Genomic DNA, 21,763 nt, shown 5'->3' with positions numbered 1-21,763 from the left:
GGTCAGAACCTTGACCTCCCCTCGGGGCCCTGTGGTCTGTAGAGTCACATGACTGCTTGGGATAAGTAGGGGCAAACTGCAGAGGCTGGGGCTGGACCTGGTCAAACCACCTACTTTAATGGTGTCATTTTTTTTTTTTTTTTTTGCTTCCGGTAGCATAACAGCCAACTCAGAAGACCTTAACATTCAAGGCCTGTTATTCCCATTAACAAGAAGCTCAAAGTAGGGTGGGTTATTGAGTTATTTCCATGGCTTAATGAGATTATCAGGGACCCAGGCATTTTCTGTCTTTTCTCTCTGCCATACGGCTGTCCTCATGGTCACCAGATGGCTGCCACTGCTCCAAACTTCACACACGAACACAACCATGCCCACTGAAAAAGGAGGAAAGGCCTTGCTTCTTGCACGTGTCTTTTTTTTTCCTCCCTCCCCATCACTGTGCCCCTCCTCAATCACCCCCCTCATCCTCCCCCTGGGCCATCATCACCACCCTGTCTTTATGATACACTTTTCCTCACTTTTCTTGACCATTTCACCCCCTATGCCATCTATGTACCCATTCTTGGACAATATCATTTCGCCTGGCCTGCTTTCAACTTCCTAAGCGTGGAATCGTACCGTCTTACTTCTGGTGTCGCTCTTGTTTGTAGAATTCGCACGCGGGGCTGCACGTAGGGGCGGCTTCGTTCCTTTTCATTCCCTGGGAAGAGTTTGCCAGGATGCCTTTGCCCCCTCTCCTGCTGGTGGACGCCTGGGTCCTTCTGGGGCCACCAACGACGTCCGTGCTGTTGCTGCGAACATCCTTCTGCCCCGTGCGTGGATTTCTTTAGCACGCGCACCAGGAGCGGAGCTTTTGGGTCGTAGGGTCCCTGCAAGGTCACACCTAGTCCTGGTTTCCCAGCGTTTGTGCGACATCCATTCTGTCCGGCACAGAGGAGCGGCCTTCGCTCCGCATCTCTGCCCGCACAGTTCCGGCAAGACTGATCTTGCGGAGAATGGGAACCGGATCGTGTCATTCTTTTGCTTCGGATCCATTTTACTTGCAGTAAGATCCACACACTTTACCTTGATCGTCGGGGCCCCCAGCACCCCCCCCCAACCCCCGCTGCCACCTGTCACCACCAGAGAGGAGCCCTCCAGCTGCCACGTTCCTGCCACACGGATCATGTTCCTGTTCCCCCGAATCTCTACGCTCACATCAGCACATGGGTAGGAATGGGAATCGTTGAAGCTGGAGGAGGGGGCTGGGCCAGGCTGGGGAGCCGTGCCAGGAACTCACCCCAACGTCTACTGTACAAGACACGTCCATGGACCGGCCAGTCCGCCCCTCCCCTCAGGGGATCACAGGCTCCTAGGCCCTACACCTAAGTCAACCGGGTCACCGGGAGCAGAGACCAGTTCCAGCCCCGACGCTGGGGGAAAATCTGCTGCTTGGAGAAGAAAAGAGCGACGGGGAATAATTGAGCATATTGACGAAGCCAGGGTGAAATGAATGAACCAGCGGGGACATTCGAAAGTGGAGTCCAAGCACAACAAAGTCTACCAACCGTCCTTCCAGAACATGTCAGAATCGATCGCTCAAATCCCGCATTTCCGGGAAACAACATTTGTCAGCCCTCTGTGAGGTCTGCGTTGCCTGGGGAGGAAGGTGAAGAGGTCTCCATTTTTGCTGTTGCGGTCGCTGTTGCTCCCACAGATGAAGTGACAAACATTAGACGGGGTTACTAAGCATTTTCTCTTTCTGACCGTCTTGACTTGGAAAGGAGAGTCCTCTCCGCAGGTTTTGTCTTGCTAAAAATGGGGGCCATCCTCAACGTCAACTGAAATGAGCGGAAAATCTGGAAGGAACATGGCCGAACATGCAGTCCGGGGCTGGGAGAGCAGCAGGAAGAAGCAGCCTGAGGCCGGCCTTGCCTCGTGCCCTAACTGTGACGTAGCAGGTGCACATGAGTCAGGGCAGGCCTCAGGCTGGTCCAGAAGGTGTGACAGATTGCATTTCCCAAAGACGGCCGCGGCGATCTCTCCCACCCCATACAGCCTTCCTCAAGGTGGCCGTGTCACTCCTCCATCGACAGGTGGGGTCCGGGGCCCTCCCTTAAATCTCGGCAGGCTTGCGATCTCTCCCACCAATATGGTGGTAGTGATAGGCTCTCCCAGGCCTCATCAGAGAAAGTTGCACGGCTCCCACTTAGCTTTCTTGGGTTGCTCGCCCTGGAAGAAACTAGCTACGAGGTCAGAAGTCAACCTCCCAGAAACGGCCACGCTGGAGAGCCCACAGGCAGTCAGCATCAACTGCCAGCCAAGTGAGCGCACCATCTCGGACGGCCAGCCCAGTCCTGCCTTCAGATGACTGCGTTCCCAGCCCACCACGACCTCGGCCAAGTGAGAGCTGGCCCTCTGAGCCCTTTCCCAATTCCTGTCCCACAAAAGAGAGAGCAAAATAAAATAGTTACGCTAAGCTGTTCCACGTGGGGGTCCTTGCTATGCAGCAGTAATAACCCAAACCAGAAGGAGAGGGGGGGAAAATGAAGTTGGCGGGGAAGAGACAAGGGAGGGAATGCTGGCCACGGCGGCTCGGAGGACATTGAAGAAGGAGACGAAGCTGGAGGTAAAGGAGATGGAGATGATGAGGACGTGGAAGAGTGAGAGGAAGGCAGACGGAGAAAGCACTGGCTGAGTCCCACCTTCCTTTTCCGATTGGTTTTGCTCATCTTCTCCGGGCCCCGGCTGCAAGGGGGGTGTCTGTTCTTTTCTCTTATGTTGCCGGGCTCTCTCCTGAAGTCTCTCTTCTGCCCTCTTTACACCTTGATATGCAATTTATTTGGGATGGGGTGGGAGTTCCGTTCCAAGTTCCAAGTTCCTTTCTATTCCTTGCTTTCTCAACAGACTTTTTACGGAATGCACACGCCATTGTGCTCCCCTGGCCCCGCTGGCCGCCAGAGCCTGCCAGAAATCTACGGGGAGGCGGGCAGACGCCCAGCGTTCTTCTTTCCCTGCACCTGTGGCCATGCGAGTATGGACAGCAAGCAAACAACAACACGTATATGTCTACTCTCCGTATAAAACAACAAATGAGGGGCGCCTGGGTGGCTCAGTCCGTTGAGCGTCCGAATTGGGCTCAGGTCATGATCTCACAGGTCCATGAGTTCGAGCCCCGCGTTGGGCTCTGTGCTGACAACTCAGAGCCTGGAGCCTGCTTCGGATTCTGTGTCTCCCTCTCTCTCTGCCCCTCTGCCACTCGTTCTCTCTCTCTCTCTCAAAAACTAAATAAACATTTAAAAAACAACAACAGGGGCGCCTGGGTGGCGCAGTCAGTTAAGCGTCCGACTTCAGCCAGGTCACGATCTCGCAGTCCGTGAGTTCGAGCCCCGCGTCGGGCTCTGGGCTGATGGCTCAGAGCCTGGAGCCTGTTTCCCATTCTGTGTCTCCCTCTCTCTCTGGCCCTCCCCTGTTCATGCTCTGTCTCTCTCTGTCCCAAAAATAAATAAACGTTGAAAAAAAAAAATTAAAAAAAAAAAAAAAACAACAACAACAACAACAAAACTTTTCTGTCTCCATGACAGCAAGGATCTTGCCCATCTTGTCCACTGTTGGAGTCCTAGCGCTAAAAAGACAGCCAATTGGCTCTCAATAAATACTTGTTTAATGAACGAAACAGGCCAGGGTTAACTCTGTAAGGCTATGCTGTTCCACTCGGTAGCCATTAGCCTCACGCAGCTGTTCATACTTAAATTGATTGAAATTAAATTTAAAAACTTCTTGGGGCACCTGGGTGGCTCAGTCGATTGAGCGTCCAGTTCCGGCTCAGGTCACGATCTTAGGGTTCGTGAGTTCGAGCCCCGCGTCGGGCTCTGTGCTGACAGCTCAGAGCCTACAGCCTGCTTTGGATTCTGTGTCTCCCTCGTCTCTGTCCCTCCTGTGCTCGTGTTCTGCCCCTCTCTCTCTCTCTCTCTCTCTCTCTCTCTCATAAATAAACATTAGAAAAACTTGTTTTTTAATTTCTTAAACTGGCCATACCATTGAAGTGCTCAGAGGGCATGGGCCACACGTGGATGGATGGCTGGCATATTGGACATCACAGACATAGAACATTTCCCTCACAGCAGAAAGTTCTACTGGGCAGCACTGACATCAAGGATCCCAATGTGGTGGGGGTGGGGGGGTGGGGGGGTGCGGGTCACGGCAGCAGAATCTCCCAGAGGCGGGGAGGGGGCAGGGAGGTGGCAAGCACTGTTATAAACACCAGGAAGGATCACGGCCCCCTCTCCCTGCCCATCTGCTCTATGGTGAGGACTGGCTCAGCTGTGTCAGTGACACCGTCCCTTCCGACGGCCGTGCAGGGCAGCTGCTGTCACCGCAGTTAACGATATGGAAACTGAGTCTGCAGTGACACAGGCAGCGGCCGAAGAAAAGGCACTTCCGGTTCAGGGGCTGGCTGGAGGAGGAGAGGGGCACCAGGGGCCCAGCCAAGCTGGCCAGATCTCAGGGATGAACAACAGCCCCAGTGGAAAGCTACAGCATGAGATGGGAGACTGAGGCAGGAGCTGCACTCCGTAGTCGGGGGGACCTCACAAGGGAAGGGGACCACGTGGAAATGGGCCCACAGGTGTCCAGGGCTCGGCGACCCACTGGGTTCCAGGCCCGAGGCCGTGAGACCAATGCCAGCCCCAACACCGGACGAGCGGAAGCTGTCGGTCCGCGCTCTGCCCCGGCCGGGACCGGGCCCAGAGCCCTGACCCCACAGGATGAGTCCTCGGTGACCTCAGCGACCTCAGTGGCCTCAGTCTTCAAAGGGCTAAGGAACGCTAGAGATAACGGAATGGCCAAAGCACCAGGGCACCCTTGAGATCCCAGGGCAGCAATGGCTGGGCCGTTGTTGGCCACGCTTCGTGGTTGGTTTGCCAAGTCCTGGAGCAGGCAGCCTCCGGGAGGCCGAGCAGGGAGGGCACGGAGTGGAGGGCAAGGTCATCCGATGGTGCAGCCGTCCAGCTCTGGAGAGGAAGCCCCGCCTCCCGGGCGCACCCTGGGTGTTCACCCAAAGTAGCCAAGGGGCTGCGGCGGCACAGAATGAAACCACCACCCAAGGACGCGTCAGCCTTCAGCGCTATCAGCAGCTAGAGTTCCAAGACAGACGGAGCTCGGACTCCGGGCACCCCCCTTCCCAGCGGGGTGGGTGGTGGTCAGGCCTCCCCTGGGCCGGACCCTTCTCCCCTTCTCCCCGGGGCCCCCGGGAAGCCGGGCCGAGAAGCAGAGGCCCTTTATGTGCCAGACAGGACCGCCGTGAAGGGACTGCAAATCTGCTGGAGGTGACACATGTCTGTTTTTAGAACAAGAATGTCACATCAGCAGGAACCAGTGGCCGGAGATGGAGGGAGGGGGGGCGGGGAGCGGCAAAGCGAAGGGGATTAGCGTCTGTCTTCGAGTTTTGGGTCTGCTGCCCACGCACCTGGGGCGCGTTTGCCCAGCGCGGAAGGGCCACCCACCTGCCTCAGCTTTGTGCAGGAGGACCTCGGCCTGTGTTAAGTCACAGCATGCTCTCCACAAAGTGGCAGGCAGGTGGCATTGTTCTTGCTTTGCAGCTGGTGAAACAGGATCTCGGGCCGCTGGGGTTGGGCTGACAGGGCGCCCCAGGCTCCCCTATCCCAGGGCCCAGGAGCCAGCATCGGGGGCACTTCCCTGAGAGCTTGTCTTATCTCTGAGTCTGTTCTGCCCCAGCAGGGCCGGGACAGGCGCTACTGGGGGGGACGAGGGGGGGGGGCTCACCAGTGACGGATGCGACTTGTTACCTAAACAGCACAGCGACCTCACTCGACAGGATGGTCAGCTCCGAGAGGCCCCCGCGGGGTTCGCCTCAACTGCCATCATGGTGACTTGCTCAGTGATGTCCCTCTGGTGGCTCCCTTCCTGTCCCTGTCTCACTTCTCCATGCCCCTCCCTGGGCTTCTGAGACGTCTTGTAGTTGAATCCCTGTCTCAGGGCCTGCTTGCGAGGTAACTCCAACCAAGCAGAGAACGGAGGAGAAAGCCGGCCGCTCGGGGACCGCTTCATTGTACAGCCCGGAGGGAGGAGGTCCAGGCATGGGGCTCAGGCGGGCTGGCCACCAGGAGGTGTGGCCCTGTGACAGAGTCTCCAGGGAGGGAGCCGCTCAGCCTAGTGCTGGCACGGGATTCTAACGTGGACAGCCTGTGCGGATCACAGCAGGACCTGAGACACGGAAAAGGCAAGCAGCCAGGCCTGGGCAGCTGGGCCAAAGCCCAGGACTGAGGTGTAACCACAGTGTTCAGCCCAGCCGAGGCAGACATCCAGAAGGGTCGACTCAACACACCCAGGGGGCCAGAGGTGAGGCCGGTGCTGGGTAGAGATAGGATTCTTGGTCTGGGGCCCACGGGACAACTGACCTACTGGAGACTGCCATCCCCAGGAGTCAGTCCCAATTGGTTCAGGCAAAGAGCAGGTGAGTTCCGTTCAGGAAGGTCTCACCCGGAAAAGGATAAGCAAGACAAGGGCTTGGACCCAAGCCTCTGTGTCCCCCCCCCCCTTCCCAACAGCCACTGACCTGTGCCATCCACATGTGGCTTGGGTCCTCAATATGTCTCCCTTTGTCCTCTCTCTCTGTCCCCACTGCCACCTCACCCAGGCCGGTCTCCTCTCTCCCGCCCTTGTCCTTCTCCTGTCCTCTGCCCCCACAGAGTAGCCAGAAGGAACTGTCCATGGGCCAAGTCTTTTCTTGGCCTAAAGCCTTTGGTGGCTTCCAATTTCCAGTGCTCCTTGTATCCTGCCCCTTCTCATGCTGCCCCCTCCGCTTGGATGGTTCCCTACTACCCCGCAGTCCCTTGCCCCTAAGTGACATCCTTCCACCTTTCAGATCTCAACTCAGACATCACTTTCTAAGAGAAACCTTCCACGAAGCCCCATTCGCAGAACCATTCCATTACTGATGATGTCCTGACCACCATGGGGGCACCAAGAGCCAAAGGGAGTAAATGCTCAAGGGAGCAGTTAAGAAACCTGGAGGACCGATGGAGAGGCCTCGACATTCATCTCAGAGAAGTTCCAGAAAAAGAAAAGGAGGAAACGGTGGAGAAGAAATGTGCAATGGGACAATTGATGAGAATTTTCAAGAGTTAATTTGAGACCTCGAATCAAAAATACACTCCAGGGAGCCTCGGTGGCTCAGTCAGCTGAGCGTCCAGCTCTTGACTGGGGCTCAGGTTATGATCCCAGGGTCACGAGATCCAGCCCCATGTCAGGCTCTGCACTGAGCAGCAGCTTGCTTAAGATTCTCTCTCTCTCTCTCTCTCTCTCTCTCTCTCTCCCTCTGCCCCTCTCCCTGGCTCACATGTGCTCTCTGAAAGAAAGAAAGAAAGAAAGAAAGAAAGAAAGAAAGAAAGAAAGAAAGAAAGAAAGAAAGAAAGAAAGAAAAGAAAGGAAAAAGGAAAAATCTATTCCGAGAACAGACAACATAAATTAAGAGAAATTCATATGCGGCTCTATGATAATTAAACCACAAAAAAATCAAGGATAAAGAGGAAATCTTAAAAATCATTGAAAATTAAGTGTAGCCATCAAAACGAAAAAGAAACATAATCTAAACCTTCCAAGCCAGCAAAGTTTTAAGTGTCCTTCAGAATACGCAGGTACGCATGTGTGTGTACATGTGTCACCAGTAGAAGACAGAGAAGACAGAAAGAAGAAGAAAGTAAGTTCAAAAAAAAACATGCAGTGAGTCCAAATATATTCTCAATCACATGTCATTTGAGCAATGAATAAATTTAATCAGATGTCTACATGTATCCGTATGTGGGTGTGTGTGTGTGTGTGTGTATAATGTGGCACTCAACGAATTGAGAATACCTGTAATTTTCACACACATTCACATAAACACTAATCATGTATTAGGTCATAGAGTTTTGACAAATTTAAAAAAAAAATAAAAATGTAGAGGGGTGCCTGGGTGGCTCAGTCGGTTAAGCGTCTGACTTCGGCTCAGGTCATGATCTCATGGTTTGTGGGTTCTAGCCCCACGTCGGGCTCTGTGCTGACAGCTCGGAGCCTGGAGCCTGCTTCGGATTCTGTGTCTCCCTCTCTCTCTCTCTGCCCCTCCCCCACCCACATTCTCTCTCTCTCTCTCTCTCTCTCTCTCTCTCTCTAAGATAAAACATTAAAAAAAAATTTTTTTTTTAATTTAGAGCCTATGGACTACATCCTCTGACCACAATACAATTAAAATGGGACTCAAGAATAAATCTTGAAAGTAAATTTTTAAACTTTGGAAACCTAAAAATTCCTGGGTAAATAGAAAATTGTACTTAAAATGACAAATGCTTGGTAACTCATGACATTAGAGTTAACACTTGAGAAATGCAAGTAAATTGTTGTCAGAGGGAAAGGTTTATTTAGCCTTACAGTCATGTATTAGAAAATCAAGAAAGATTAAAAATGTACTCTTTTAAAAAAAAATGTAAGGTTTTATTTATTTTAGGGAGAGAGAGAGAGCACATGTAGGGGCAGACAGAAAGGGGGACAAAGGATCCAACGTGCGCTCTGTGCTGAGAGCACAGAGCCCGATGTGGGGCTCGAACTCACACACAGTGATATCACGACCTGAGCCGAAGTTGGACGCTTAACCGACTGAGCCCCGCAGTCCCCCCAAAATGTACTCCTTTTAATTTTTTTTTTTTAACTAATCTCTACCCCCAACATGGGGCTGGAACTCACAACCCTGAGATCAAGAGTCACATCCTCTACTGACTGAGCCAGCCGGGCACCTCAAGAGAGATCCAACATAAATGATCAAAAAAAGGAGCCAGGGAAAGGACGCCAGAGCAAAGCTAGAGAAAGTACAAAGACAGAAATAACAAAAATAGATCAGAAATAATGGGGTGGAAAATAAAGAATAGAAAGGAATTTTAAAAAGAAACCTAAGGTAGAGACTGGTCTCCCCCCGACGCATTCTCTATTACCTACAAAGTAGTGGAAGCTTTAGGACGTGTATGGCCACCCAGCAGCCTTTGTGGCTACATGTGACACCTGGGCACAGCCCTGCTTGCAGGCTCTGGGCCGCCCTTTCCTTCTGTCTCTCTCCCGGATGGCTGAAACGCCAGCCTGATGGCAGATCACGTTGAGGACGGCAGATAAACAAGATAGAAAGAGCCTGGGTCTCCAATGACCTCTGTAACATCTGGACTTGCGTGTGAAATCTGGAGCCATTTGCTAGGACTGCCGTAACAAATACATCGACGGCACCCATGGGTGTCAGAAATTAACTTCCTCGAGGTTCTAGAGGCCGGAAGTCCAAGATCAAGGTATCGGCCGGGCTGGTTTCTTTTGAGGCCTCTCCCCTTGGCTTGTCGATGGCCGTCCTCTTGATGTGTCTTCACGTGGTCTTTCCTCTGGGCCCACATATGTCTGGTGTCTTTGTGTGTCCAGATTTCCTCTTATAAGGACACCGGTCACACTGGATGAGGGCCCAACCATCATAATGACCTCATTTTTGATTTAATTGCTTCTCACAAGACCCCATCTCCAGGGGCGCCTGGGTGGCTCAGTTGGTTGAGCATCCGACTACCTCTTGCGTCGTGATCTCACAGTTCATGAGTTCGAGCCCCGCGTCGGGCTCACTACTGTCAGTGTGGAACCCGCTTTGCATCTTCTGTCTCCCTCTCTCTGCCCCTAAAAATAATAAAAAATAAAGGCCCCATCTCCAAATGCATTCTGAGGTACTGGGAGTTAGAACTTCAATATGTGGGGGCACCTGACTGGCTCAGGCGGAGAAGTGTGTGATTCTCGATCTCTGGGTCATGAGTTCAAGCCCCACATTGGGCGTGGAGCCTCCTTAAAATAAAAATGTATAAAAGAAGGCAGAACTTCAACATGTGAATCTGAATGTGGTAGGACACAATTCAGCTCACAGCAGGTAATGATAAATGCATGACCTTTTTAGGTCATTAATAATTCCAGGTGTCAGGGCACCTGGGTGGCTCAGTCGGTTAAGCATCCGACTTCAGCTCAGGTCATGATCCCATGGTTCCTAGGTTTGAGCCCCACGTCGGGCTCTGTGTTGACAGCTCAGAGCCTGGAGCCTGCTTCCGATTCTGTGTCTCCCTCTCTCTCTGCCCCTTCCCCATTTGCACTCTGTCTCTCTCTCTCTCTCTCTCAAAATAAATAAACATTTTTTTAAAAAAGTAAAAATAAGATGTAATCTAGAAATAGGATATAATGTTCCTAATGTGAAGAGTATTTGTTGAAAACTTGCTGCAAATATTATTTTTAAGGGTAGAATATTAGAGACAGTCCAATTAAACTCAGAACAATGAAAGATATACTCTATCACTGCTTCCTCTCGGTATTACAGCAAAGTACCTAGCCAATGAAAGAAGACAAGTAAAAGAAATAAAAGACATGAAGTAAAAAAGAAAAGTGTACCTGGAGAAAGTATGACGTAAACTTGGAATCAGCAAGATTGCTGTATATAAGATTGACATATAAAAATCGATAACATTCCTATGTACTACTAATAACTAGAATATATATTTTTTATTTTTTAAGTTTATTTATTTAGTTTTGAGAGAGCATGAGCATGAGCAGGGGAGGAGCAAAGAGAGAGGGAGAGAGAGAGAATCCCAAGCAGGCTCTACAATGCCAGCATGAAGCCCCATGCACAGCCAGAACCCACAAACCATGAGATCATGACCTGAGCTGAAATCAGGAGTTGGGTGCTCAATTGACTGAGCCATCCAGGCACCCTTAGAATGTATTACTTTTAAAATTACATTTATCACAGCAAGAAATAAAAAACTAAATTAAAAACTACCAGGCACCTAAAATAAATCCAGCAAAGGTTGTGCAAGACCTTTATGGTGCAAGTTACAAAACATTATTGAAAGACTCAACAAGAATATCTGAGTGAAGAAATGTATACCATATTCATGGATGGGAAGATTCAATATCATAAAGGTGCACATTCTGCCCAAATTTATCTATAAATTAAATAGAATTTCAAAAAAAAAATCCAAAAGCCTCTTCAGAAATTTGCCAAGGTGCTTCTTTTTTTTTGTTTTTTTTTAAATATAATTTATTGTCAAGTTAGCCAACATACAGTGTGCTCTTGGCTTCAGGAGTCGATTCCCATGATTCATCGCTTCCATACAACACCCAGTGCTCATCCCAGCAAGTGCCCTCCTCAATGCCCATCACCCACTGTCCTCTCTCCCCCACCCCCATCAACCGTCAGTTTGTTCTCTGTATTTAAGAGTCTCTTATGGTTTTCCTCCCTCTCTTTGAAACTATTTCTTCCCCTTCCCTTCCCGCATGGTCTTCTGTTAAGTTTCTCAAATTCCGCATATGAGTGAAAACATACGATATCTGTCTTTCTCTGACTGACTTATTTCACTTAGCATTATATATATATAGAGAGAGAGAGAGAGACAGGGTGGGGGGGGAAGAGAGAGAGAGGAATAACAAAGGGCCAAAAATAGCCCTAGACAGGTTTATTGTAGAATTAAGGTGGTGCATAGATACAAGGACAGAAAAGTAGACCAATTGAATTGAATGGAGTGCCCAAAGCATGTCTAAATCAGCGGGAAAAGGGTGGACTCTTCAGTAAATGGTGTAGGGTCATGCATACGGAAAAATTAAAATTAGATCCCTACATCATACAAAAAGATCAATTCCAGGTGAAGTAAAGACTTAGATGTGAAAGGCAAAACTTTCAAAAGTTTACAGGAAAAATATCCTTCGTGACCTTGACAGAGAGAAGGATTTCTTAGATAAGACACAAAAAGCACGAACCATAAAGAAAAAAAGACAAAAAAAAAACCCTCAATCATATTAAAATTACAAACTTCTATCAATAAACGATACTATTAGCATTGTTAAAAGACAATCTGTGGACTGAGAAGGTATCTGCTACCCATACAGGGGATTGTAATCCAGAAGGGGATGGGGAAAAAAATCTTCATACAAAGCAAGAAGAAAAAGACATCTAAAACCATCGAAAGGGAAAAAAGAAACAAAGAATATAGAAAGGCAAGTCACAGAAGAAAAAACCCAAACGACCGGCGGACGAACCTATTCATCAGTCTCACTCGTAATCAGGGAAACTGCAAAATAGAACAACAACGAGACACCATTTTACATCCATCAACTAAGCAGATGTTAAAGTCTGGTAACACACTTGTTGACGGAGATGGAGAAAACATGAAACACACACTGGTAATAAAGTGTCCGTTGGTCTAAGCTTTTGGAAACCAAAGTGAAGATGTTCACACGGGGTGCCTCATCGATTCCATATCCCAAGTAAGTATCCTCGAGAGAAATCTCAGCACCTGTTCTCCAGAATATACATAGTGTCAATTCATATAAATCTCAAAAATCCTTAATGGCAAGCAACAAAAAGTTGCAGAATATACATACAGTAGCATTCGACGTACATAAAATGTTTCTATTTTATTTTTCACTTTTTTTTTAAGTTTATTTTTGACAGAGAGAGACAGAGACAGAGACAGAGCATGAGTGGGGGAGGGGCAGAGAGAGGGAGACAGAATCTGAAACAGGCTTCAGGCTCTGAGCTGTCAGCACAGAGCCTCACATACGGCTCGAACCCATGAACCGAGGGATCACGACCTGAGCCGAAGTCGGACGCTTAACCAACTGAGCCACCCAGGCACCCCTTTACTTTTTATTTAAATTTTTTTTTTCAACGTTTTTTATTTTTGGGACAGAGAGAGACAGAGCATGAACGGGGGAGGGGCAGAGAGAGAGGGAGACACAGAATCGGAAACAGGCTCCAGGCTCCGAGCCATCAGCCCAGAGCCTGACTCGGGGCTCGAACTCACGGACCGCGAGATCGTGACCTGGCTGAAGTCGGACGCTTAACCGACTGCGCCACCCAGGCGCCCCCCCCTTTACTTTTATTTAAGGAATCTCTACACCCAACGTGGCCCTCGAACTCACGACCCCAACATCAAGAGTCACGTGCTCTTCTGACTGAGCCAGCCAGATGCCCCCATAAAATGCTTTTATTTTTTAACGCTTATTTTTGAGAGAGAGACAGAGTGGGAGCAGAGGAGGGGCAGAGAGAGAGAGAGGGAGACACAGAATCTGACCTGTCCATACGGATCCCGACGTGGGGCTCGAACTCAGAAATGGTGAGATCATGACCCGAGCCGCAGTCAGATGCTTAACCGACTGAGCCACGCAGGCATCCCCATGAAATGCTTTTAGGTGCAATAGTTTTAGCCTAGTTTACTGAGATATAATTTACATACAGTAAAATTTACTCTTCTTGGTGTATAATTCTGTAGGTTGTAACAGATGCATACGTTGTGCGGTCACCATCGCAGTCAAGATATAAAACAGCTCCAACACCTCCTAAAATTCCTCGGTGCTCGTCTGTAGGCACCGAATCCTGTCCCTCCACCCACAACCCCTGCAAGCAGACCATATGTAACCTTTGGCGCCTGGCTTTATCCACTTACCAAGTGTTTGAGACTCATCCAAGTTATCGCGTATATCCACAGTTTTTATTGCTAAATGGTATTCCATCACCCGAACGTACCGATTTATTTATCTATCCACTGGTTACAGTGCAATTGGGTTGTTTCCAGGTTATGGGCAATTGTGAAGAACCCTTCTGTAAACATCGGTGGACTGGTTTCTGTGCAAATATGAAGTTTTCATTTCTCCTGGATAAACCAGAAGCAGAGGTGCTGGGTCATCGGGTGAGTGTATATTCAGTTTTACAACCAGCTGCCAAACCAGTTTCCAACTTTCCTGCACAGTTTCGGGTAAGAGTTCTAGTGCATGGTCGCCAGCATTTGGTGTCGTCAACTTTGTTTTCTAAGTCATTCTAAGGTGCCTAGGGGTCGCGCATTGTGTTGCTAATTGCATTTCTCTACTAGCTGAGCGCCATTCCGTGTATTCGTCTACCATCCATATACCTTCTTGGCTACACGGTTTGCTCAAGTCTCTTGACCACTTTTAATTGGGTTGTTTCCTTATCGTTGAGTTTCAAGGATCCTGTATATTCTGGATACAAGTTCTTTATCACATGAGTTTCGCAAATATTTTTTCTCCTAGTCTGGAGCTTGCCTTCCCGTTTTCTTAAATGTCTTTTGAAAATCGGATGCTTTGGGGGCACCAGGCTGGCTCAGTCTCAGGGTCATGAATTCAAGCCACGCATTGGGTGTAAAGATTAATTTAAAAAAAAAATAAGCTTTAAAAGAAAGAAAATCAGGGGCACCTGGGTGGCTCAGTCAGTTGAGCATCCGACTTCGGCTCAGGTCATGATATCATGGTTCCTGGGTTCGAGCCCCACATCAGGCTCTGTGCTGACAGCTCAGAGACCAGAGCCTGTTTCAGATTGTGTCTCCCTCTCTCTCTGCCTCTCCCCTCCTCTGCTCTGTCTCTGTCTTTGTCTCTCTCTCTCTCTCTCTCTCTCCCTCTGCCCCTCCCCCCCACATGTGCTCTCTCTTTCTAAAATAATAAATAAATAAATAAATAAACAAACAAACAAACAAATAAATAATAAAAAAGAAAAGAAAAGCAGATACTCTTAATTTTGATTAAGTCTAATTTAGCATATTTTTCTTTAATACCCCGTGGATATTAAAAAACTGTATCTAAGGGGCGCCTGGATGGCTCGGTCAGTGGAGCACACGATTCTTGATCTCGGGGTTGTGGGTTTGAGCCCCAAGGTGGGTGCAGAGATCACTGAAAAATAAAATTTAAAAAATATGCCTGAAAGAATTTTTGCCTAACCGAAAATCACAAAGATTTTTCTCCTTTGTTTCCTTCCAGGAGTATTTTAATTTTAGGTTTTGCATTTAGGTCTGTGATCCATTTTGAGTGAATTTCCATGTAAGTCGTGAGATAGAGAGAATCTTTTTTTTTTTTTTTTTTTTTTACATGGGTGTCTAGTTGGCCCAACAGCATTTGTGGAAATGATGCCCATTTCTCTATTGGATCGCCTTTGCTCCTTTGTCAAAAATCAACTGACCGTACATGTGCCCGTCTGGTTCTGGTTTACAAAGTTTCAAAACGAGAAAAACAGGATCGGGCTTTACCCCTTGGGGAGAACAAGTAAGGAATTTCGATAGATACAATTCTGTAAATTTTTTTCAAAATATTTTAGCCATTCTAGGGGAGCTGGACCACACGGAGTGAGGCCACAAATTCATGGGAGGCGGTCTGAACAACACGCCTTTGCAGGTAATCATAGTGGGGGGGTGGGGGGGGTGGGGAGTTGGCATCTCCCTGCTAATCCTGAGGCTGAGCTCTTTTTCAAATGCTTATTGAGTATTTGCTTGTACAGTCTGCAAGCAGGTGACAAAGTGGCTTGGGGCCTTACACAGACACAGGAGGACGCTCCCCAATGCCCCCCCCCCCAGCATCAGCCTCTGCATATGGCCCTGGGAAGCCATCCGGAGAGAAGGGGGCGGGGCAGTCTCAGTCTTTGATTTCCTAGGAAATAAGAGAGGAGGAGAAGGGGTCCTGCTTTAATCTACACCCTGGCCCTCCAGACTCCAGAGCTTCCGAGGAAGAGACGCCCCCTGCAGGAAGAGAAATGTCAGACCCAAATGGATGGTGCTAGATCGGTCCCTCTGGTCGACCCCGGGCTCAGCCCCAGGGATCCCGGGTCTGGGTCCCCGGGGAACAAGAACGCAGGAGAACGCTGGGCGACCTCGTATCCGGTATCTACTGCCGTGAAGCCAAACTATGTGGCTTCAAGCAACAAAACATTGTTGTTGTTGTTATTTATTTAGTCTGAGAGAGAGAAAGTGCACGTGCCAGCGGGGGAGGGGCGGGGAGAGAGGCAGACAGAGAATCCCCAGCAGGCTCAGCGCAGAGCCCGATGCGGGGCTTGATCCCACGACCGTGAGAGCATGACCTGAGCCGAGATCAAGAGCCGGGCTTAACGGCGCCAAGCAACAAAACATTGATTTTACTTACGAACCTGGAGTTCTCGCAAAGCTCCGTGGGGACAGCTCATCTCTGCTGCAGGTGCCATCGGCTGGTGAAGATTTCCCGGGACCAGCAGCAAACACAGTTTCCTCCCAGAGCAACTTCCCTACCCGATGACAATTTCCGATGATGGATCAGCTTCCAGCGCCCGGCGCTATCCCTAATCCTCACCACCACCTTGCCATGGCCGCCTTGTCATCCCCATTCTACGGGTGATGTCACGGAGGCCTCCGGAGAGCCCGCGATCTGCTTGGAGATACGCACGAAGGATGCTGCAAAGCCGGGGCTCATCGAGGCTTCCTGGGGACCCCACGCCACCTGCCACCGGGAGCTGGGCATCCCAGTGGAGGAGCTCAGGGCGACGCGCCGGGGGCACTCGGCCTCCCGAGCCTTCTGTCGCTGCGGGCCTGGGGCAGGGACGGTGCCTGACCCGCTCACTCTGTTTGGGAGTCGACCAGTAAATTAAAGGGCTTCATTATCTCATTTGAGAGTGGCATAGAACACTTTGGAAAGGCTGGCGCATTGACTGCAATCATGTTCTGAAAGGCCCCGGGTCCCTGGGAGGGACGTCCCCTGATAAATTGCTCTTTTCACCGAGATGCGGCTGATACGTCGCCAGCTGTTCCCGCGGTGTCTGCTGCAGACAGGCTTTGCATCGTCGCAAAGGATTTTAAGGAGACCAGATTCCCTCCCGAGGGAGAAAATCCTCCTTGCAATGCCCAGAAGGAGGGCCCGGACACCGCTCCCAACCTGCCGAGGAGGAACTCGGGCTGCTGTGGATCTGGGGGCCCTCGGGAACCCCAGGACGCCCCCTCCCTCCACCCCCCCCCCCCAGTTGCCAGTCGTTCCACAAGCCTTGAATGAACATCACTGCGGGGAAAGCCACCCGCCGTCCGGACCCTGCCCTCCTGACTTCAGGATCCAAACTCGGCCGCGTGTGGGTTCCACGGGACTCGGTTACGACTTTGCCGACAGCGATCTCAACGCCTTCCTGGGCCGGGCAGCCATCCAGACACCTGCATGTTGGTGATCATGAAATGAGGCACAATTTGCCCAAAATCACACCCTCCGAGAGTCTCAGGCCGTAGCCCTTTCCAGAATTAGTTCCCAGGACACTGAAGAGCTGGAGTAAGGCTGGCCTTGGGAATCGGCAAAGTAACAAAAATAACAGTAATAACAACTGACGGCTGTCGGGCACTTCCCACGGGTCAGGCCTGGACCCAGCACCTGCCCACACCACCCCCGAATCCTTACGGCAACTTCTATTGACAGATGAGGAAACTGAGTCACGGGAGTGTGAGTGGTAGGGACGTAGAGGCCCCTCAGCTCCACCACAGTGTCAACCTTTTGGTTCTTAGAGGCTTTGCAGGCTGTCCTCAGCCACAGACTATGACAGAAGAAGACTTGGTGGCCCCCTGTCCTGCCCCGGCCCTGCCCAGTGATGGCACAAGAAAGGGGATGACATTCCCACTGTGACCATGGTGACTGAGGCTCCCTCGTGGATTCGATCAAGGAGGGTTCCTTAAGTCTGAGCTCAGTCTTGGCGAAGGCTCTCGGGAACCCCAAGGAAAGCTGTATCCACAGCTTCCCCTTCTCCTAACCTTCCCCAGCCTCTGTCTTCCCATCTGCAGAATGGGCATACGGATCCCTACCTACCTCCGATGCAACCACATACACGTAGGCACCAACCATAAGCACACGGATTTCTTTCCTTTCTTCCTGCACGGAGGGGAATCACCAGCTGGGAAGGAGTAGAGAGTACGGGTCCCAGAGGGGGCCCATCCTTAAGGCCAGGGTGTCAAAGGACAGCTCCTCAATGCTTTCGTGCTTTCATTCACTGGGCAAATATTTACTGGCCACCTACTATGCGCCAGGAACAGTGCTGGGTGCTTTCCTAAAGACATTCTTTCATTTAAGCACCCCCCCCAACACGTGCACACACCAGCCATTTTGAAATCCTTCCTGATTTTCGAACAAGGGCCCTGCCTTTTCATTTCCCGTTGGGTCCCACACTTTATGCAGCCAGTCCCAAACCGGCACAGGAGGAAATGGGGCACAGAGAGGTCAGTGATCTGACCTGAGGTCCACACGGCTTGTGAGCGAGAGAGCCGGGAGGGAAGCCGAGGCCCAACCGGCCACAGATGCCAAGGCCTCACGTCGAACGTGGTGCTGCCATGTTGCCACGGAAAGAGATCCCTTCGGACATGCAGTTCTTACTGTCCGGGAGAAATCTTCATTTTTGTAATGTTTATTTATTTATTTTTTTAATTTCTTCAAATGTGTATTCAGTTTTGAGAGGATGAGAGAGACAGAGCACGAGCAGGGGAGGGGCAGAGAGAGAGGGAGACACAGAATCCGAAGCGGGCTCCAGGCTCCGGGCTGTCAGCACAGAGCCCGACGCAGGGCTTGAACTCACGAACCACAAGATCACAACCTGAGCCAGAGTTGGATGCCCAATCGACTGAGCCACCCAGGTGCCCCAATGTTTATTTATTTCTGAGAGAGAGAGAGAGAGAGAGAGAGAGAGCGAGCAGGGGAGGGGCAGAGAGAGAGGGAGACAGAATCGGAAGCGGGCTCCAGGCTCCGAGCTGTCAGCACAGAGCCCCACGCGGGGCTTGAACTCAAGAACCATGAGATCATGACCTGAGCCGATGTCAGATGCTCAACCGACTGAGCCACCCAGGCACCCCAGGAGGTGTTCTTGATGGAGGATAAAGGACGAGGCTGTGAGTGCTGGCAGATGGGGTCACAAGCCACATGCAGCACTTCCTGCAAAGAACAGAGTCCACTCTGGTCACATACAAAAGGAATTTATTTTTAAATATTGAGTAAACCGGGGTGCCTGTGTGGCTAAGTCGGTGAAGCATCTGACTTTGGCTCAGGTCATGATCCTGACCTGAGCGTTCGTGGGTTCGAGCCCCGCATCGGGCTCTGTGCTGACAGCTCAGAGCCTGGAGCCTGCTTCGGATTCTGTGTCTCATTCTCGCTCCGCCCCTCCCCAGCTCATGCTCTGTCTGTCTCTCTCTCTCTCTGTCAAAAATAAAAATAAACATTAAAAAAAATTTTTTTTAATATCGAGTAAACTGCCACAGCCAAGAAGAACCTAAGGAGACATTTGACATGGCAACTAAATGTAATGTGGTTTTGGTGATGGAATCTTGGGAAGGTAAAGGATGTCAGGTAAAAACTAGGGAAATCTGGGGGCACCTGGCTGGCTCAGTGGGTAGAGCGTGCAACTCTTGATCTCGGGGTCATGAGTTCAAACTCCACCGCTGGTGGAGAGATCACTTAAAAATAAAACCTTTTAAAAAAGAAACTAGGGAAATCTGAACAAAGCGTGGGCTTCAGTTAATGCTAATGTGTCAGTATTGGTTCACCAATTGTAACAAATTGGTTCACCATACAAAGAAAGATGTTAACAATAGGGAAACTGGGTGAGGATACAGAGGAACCTCTGTAGTATCCTTGAAAGTATCCTGTTATTTCAAAACTATTCTAAAATGAGTATGATTTTATTTTTATTAAAAAAATTTTTTTCATCTTTATTTTTGAGACAGAGACAGAGCGTGAGTGAGGGAGGAGCGGAGAGAGAGGGAGACACAGAATCCGAAGCAGGCTCCAGGCTCCCAGCTGTCAGCACAGAGCCCGACGCGGGGCTCAAACCCACGAGCCATTAGACCTGAGCTGAAGTTGGACACTTAACCAACTGAGCCACCGAGGTGCCCCTTATTTTTAAGCTTTTATTTTTTAAGGAAACCCAATGTAGGGCTCGAACTCACGACCCTGAGGTCAAGAGTTGCACACTCTACCATGAAGAGTGTGATTTTAAATTGGATGAGGGGGCTCCAAAGGTACAAACTTCCAGTTATAAGGTAAAACCACAGTTACCACTGCTGTGTGATACGTAGGGAAGTTGAGAGTAAATCCTAGGGGTTCTGATCACAAGGGGAAAAAAAAAACCATTCCTTTTCGTTCTTTTTATCTATACGGGATGATGCATCTTAACTGATTGTGGCAATCATGTCATAATATATTTAAGTCCAGGGGCACCTGGGTGGCTCAGGAGGTCAAGCGTCCGACTTCGGCTCAGGTCATGATCTCTCAGTTCGTGGGTTCGAGCCCCGCACCAGGCTGTCTGCTGTCAGCACAGAACCGGCTTCGGATCCTCTGCCCCCCAACCATGCCCTGCTCGCACACTCTGTCTCTGTCTCAAAAGTAAATGAACATTAAAAATAATTTTGAAAAAAAAATGTAAGTCGAATTATTATGCTGTCCACCTTAAACAATATACCTCTGCACATCAACTATCTCTCAATAAAACAAGGGTGGAAAAGAGTGCGTTTTTAAACTATTGAGTCAATTGCAGAAAACTAAACACACACGTTTACACGTAAAACTGTGGAAATTTGGATAAGCTCAGTGCATTGTATCAGCGTCAACTCCCTGGGTGTGAGAGTATGATGTGTTATTTTGGTTTTTTGTTTGTTTGTTTGTTTGTTTGTTTGTTTTGCTTTGTTTTTTTTTAAAGATCTCGCTCTCTCTCTTTTTAATGTTTATGTATTTTTGAGAGAGAGAGAGAGAGAGAGAGCATGAGCAGGGGAGGGCAGAGAGAGGGGGAGACACAGAATCCGAAGCAGGCTCCAGGCTCCAGGCTGTCAGCACAGAGCCCGATGCAGGGCTCGATCTCACGAACCATGAGATCATGACCTGAGCCGAAATCAAGAGTTGGACGCTCAACCGACTGAGCCGCGCAGGCGCCCTGAAATTTACTGCAGTTTTTACAAGATTCTACCATTGGTGGAGACTGGGTAGAGGGTCTGGGGGACCTCCCGGATTATTTCTTACAACAAATCTCAAATCTACAATTCTTTCAAGATTAAAAAAATAAACCTCAATTTAAAGAGATTGAGAACAGACTCTTTGGGAGAGCTGGAGAAACAGGGTCTAGGCTGAACTTCTGGACCCTTCTCTGCACCATGGGGCCAGACCTCCACCAGCCACACCTTCTCCTAGGGACCTCACCTTTACTCAGGCAGCAGGTGTCCCCTAAAATGGCACCACTAAGAATTCCACATGACTCGCTCTTCAAGGTGACGTTGTCATTCTTCCATCGCGAGGTGGACCCCTCCTCTTGACTCAAGACCGGCTTGGGCCTGTTTGGACCAAGAGAACACCACGAAAGTGATGGCATGTGACCTCTGAGGTTTCAAAAGGTTTCGACCTGACTCTCTTGGAACACAGCCTCTGGAGGTGCTTCCTCTGGGAATCTAGCCTCCCTGCCGTGAGAAGCCCAGGTCACACAGAGGAGGGCTCCCGCTGACAGTCCCAGCTCAGCCCATCCAGGCGCTGGACGTGCGAGTGGAGAAACTTGCAGATGAGTCCAGCCCCCCGCCTTTCAAGTCACTCCCAGGATCCAAGCCTTCCAAGGTGAAGTCCAGCCAGGTACGTGGGAGCAAAGCCTAACTGTCCCCACACGCCCTGATTCAGTTTCCAACCTACGGAATTTGCGGGTTCATAAAATAATAGTCGTTTTACTCTACGAAGTGTGGGCTGTGCGTTACGCGGCAATAGTCACCGGGACAAATCCTATTGTCGTCCCTGAAAGCCTGATCCCTCTCAGCGGCACGTGCACCTGTCGTGCCTCTGGGCCCCTCTCGCGCTGGTCTGATAAGCCCGCCTCGCAGCCATGAGGGAGGGCGTGGAAGCTTCTACACTGTGAACACAGGACTCATAACAAGGGAAATCATCAAAATATACACTGGGCGGCCACCACGGACAGACGAGCACGAGGTCAAGCCAA

Source organism: Lynx rufus, unplaced genomic scaffold (assembly GCF_022079265.1).
Source record: "Lynx rufus isolate CCGP_SWC_20201006 ecotype Redwood Valley unplaced genomic scaffold, mLynRuf1.p SCAF_27, whole genome shotgun sequence".
In the NCBI taxonomy this organism is placed as follows: Eukaryota; Metazoa; Chordata; class Mammalia; order Carnivora; family Felidae; genus Lynx; species Lynx rufus.
Note: the sequence above shows the minus strand (reverse complement) of the source record.